The sequence below is a fragment of the Hylobates moloch genome, unplaced genomic scaffold (genome assembly GCF_009828535.3).
Source record: "Hylobates moloch isolate HMO894 unplaced genomic scaffold, HMol_V3 SCAFFOLD_7996, whole genome shotgun sequence".
Classification (NCBI taxonomy): Eukaryota; Metazoa; Chordata; class Mammalia; order Primates; family Hylobatidae; genus Hylobates; species Hylobates moloch.
Window position 1 is genome coordinate 1 of NW_026660271.1, and position 3,178 is coordinate 3,178.

At 36.5% G+C, this 3,178-nt stretch overlaps 1 long non-coding RNA gene across 1 annotated transcript; it reads left to right on the top strand.

The window, feature by feature from the left end:
• Positions 1–670: 670 nt before the first annotated feature.
• On the top strand, positions 671–2,794 carry LOC116465670 (uncharacterized). The gene is made up of 3 exons (XR_004247243.2): positions 671–883; positions 976–1,056; positions 2,583–2,794. It is a non-coding gene; the product is annotated as an uncharacterized LOC116465670 (long non-coding RNA).
• Positions 2,795–3,178: the final 384 nt, after the last annotated feature.

Consider the following 3,178-nt stretch of genomic DNA (forward strand, 5'->3'; position numbering starts at 1 on the left):
AAGGAAAATGATTGGGCACTGCTTTTCATTAAAAAGAAAACCTTACCAAGGACTTCTGTGACCTCATTATCTGCCTAAGTAATTTCTTCTTAACTCCTGTATCAATACTTTGGTTTCAGTTTATCTTTCTAGCTTCATTCTTCATTCTACAAACAGGCATGCTCATTTGCCTTCTTCCCCCAAACTAACTTGTGAACAATCTCTTTAAAATACTTTCTATTTTCTCATCTGAGTATAAGTCTTCCAGTCCTTCAACACTGTAACTCATACATCATCTCTATCATGATGCCTTCCATCATCTTCTCTCTCTTTATGTCTGCAGCACTTCCAGACCGTTTTTTTATGTTATTATGTTTTTATTTTTTTGACATGTACATATTGGACTGTATGCCTTTTTTTAGAATTTTTTCCTTCTTAGTTTATAAAGTAGTAGAATGCAGAGACTAAGTTTTATTCATATATATTTTTCTATATAGTAGGTCCATGATACATGTTGATTGAATGATGACTTCTAGTAAAGAATACCGGCTGGGCACGGTGGCTCACGCTTGTAATCCCAGCAGGAGGTGAGGGTGAATGGTGAACCGGAGGGTTGCCGTCGGCCATGATCCAGCCTGGGGACAGGGGGAAAAAAAAAAAGAATACCATTTGTATGGTAGAAAAGCAAAGGGTAAGTTAGAAAAGGATAAAATCTAAATAAGTATGTTAGAGTCTTATCTTTGCTTTTCAAACAAATACTTCTTTAGCCACTGGGTTGCTGTTTATTCTCTGATCCTCAAACTAGAGGTTTTCTTAGTACTTTTCTTTTGCAGGTGAGATGCATAAAAGTGCAGAAAATAAGATATGTTTGGAACTACTTAGAAGGACAGTTCCAGAAAATTGGGTAAGTTGTTTTAGTGAGTACAGCCAAAGAAGAAAAATGTTATCTCAAAAATATTATTGCTAAATATGTTCTTTTCATTATTATTATTTTAGCTCTTTGGAAGACTGGCTCAGTTCTGCCAAGATACATCAAAAATTTGGATCAGGCTTGACAAGAGAAGAACAGGAGATTAGGTACCATGCATATTATTGCCTATACTAGCTCAAAAGCATTATTATCAGTTAGCCAAATAGACAGCTAATAAATAGTTATCTTAATGGATTCATATCAGAAAATATTGTAATGCTCTATTTAGTATTATTAAATTAAATCTTTCACATACATTATATTACATCATCTTCAGAGCAACCTTATGGGGCAGGTAGAACAGACATTATCACCATTTGCATACAACAAATGAGAAATCTGAGGCTCAGAGGGGTTTCATGGCCAGAACGAGGTCACACAGATGGGAATTAGTAGCGGAAGAACTGAGTCCCACACTCCTGACTGCAGATGTAATGCTCTTTCTACTCCATACAATGTTTCTCAAGGTTATTATAATATAAAGTTGAGCCAGTTTAGGTTATAATCAAGAAATACATATTAGACCATGATAACGCAGTTAAGTAAGAACCACAGAGCAGCAGCAGAACACCATGCGAGATGTGTAGCTCCACATTTCCAGATCAGTTATTAGGCAGAGGAGAGAGGTTTAGGGGAGGGCACTGGTATGTCAAGAGTCTGTGGGCTTTGAACAAATATCTTTTCTTCTCTGGGCCTTTGTTTCCCAATCATAGACAGGGGGACAGGGGGAGAAAGACTCTTTAAAGGCCTTGCTGTTCTAAGTTTCCATGACTCACATGCTTCCCCCTTCCCCATTTCTAGTACTTTGAAGAGATGTAGAGCCTATTAGAATCAGCGTCACCTGGGAGCTTGTTAGAACTGCAGGATCTCAGACCACTTTGCATCCCATTGAATCAGAATCTTTATTTTAGCAATATCACCAAGTGATCTATGTAAACATTAAAGTCTGAGAAGCCCTGCTCTCATACATTTCACCAAGCTGTTTAATCTGAGCATCGAGGTGGAAGACACAGAGAAAGCGGCTAGTGTTTTCAGCAGTAACCTAACTCATAAAATGTCTTTCCTCTGCATCATCAAAGAAACACATCTCTGGGGTTTAGAGACACTGAATCAAAAAGCGGAACAATTGTGTGTGTAGAGCTATTTTTTAGATCACAGAACCTTTCCACTCACATTTAAATACATTCTGAAGTTTTCCAGAACTTCTAAATAGCGATAGGAAAGTAGAAACAGCATTTCCTTATCAATAAAAGTGATTTCTCTTAACTACCTCACTGTCTTACAGTAATAAAACCGGAATTGAGGAGAGACAGAGTTGGGAACATGCCAATCCTGAAAGTACTTAGTGAGACAATATTTAATATTAAATACCCAAAATACTATTTAGAGAAATATTTAGACCTTGGGAAGAATATCGTTCTAGAAGCAATATGGTCATATTTATCATTTTTGCAACTGGGAACCCTCACCTCCCATTATTTTGAGAAGGATCAGAATGGTATATAACAAGGGAGACTTATGTTGGTCTCACAAGTGAGAAAGTGAACATGGAGTAGACCTTTTTCTGAATAGGTGAGGAGTCAGTTTTAATTTTATTATTTGTGACAGAGTGATCTGTGATTTCTTTCTACAGGAGGTTAATATGTGGGCCTAATACTATTGATGTTGAAGTTACACCAATTTGGAAACTGCTCATCAAGGAGGTAATTTCTCCAGCATTTTCTCTTGGTGTTGGACAGAAAATAAAGAAGTTTGGCTCTAGTGAAATAATCAGGAGTGCTACTTGTTAATAAGCAACTATATTATAGAATGTATTTTGAAAGTATGCCAAGCATATTATCCTCATATCTCTTGCTTCCTCTTTTTCTTCAAGTGGTTCTTTTGCACATTGCCTTACGCAATATAGGGTGTGAAACTCGTTGTACTTATTTACCATTTAATGGCTGGATGAATGTAATGTTTCTTTTCTTTTTTTAATACTATGCTGCTTAACTTGTTTTAACTTCGTGAAACTCAATTTTTTTTAAGCTAATCCTTTTGTTAGGTAACAGATACAATTTCCTTGGTGCCTAAAATTGTAGGAAGAAAAAAACGCATTTATTCAGCCTTCTTAGTACTGCTGATCTCAAGGTATAAGATGAAAGTTTCCTTTTGGACCCTATCACTGAGCTCATCATTTTTCCACTTTACAGCGATGATTATCAAACCATAGCCCTCTAGCTGTACTCT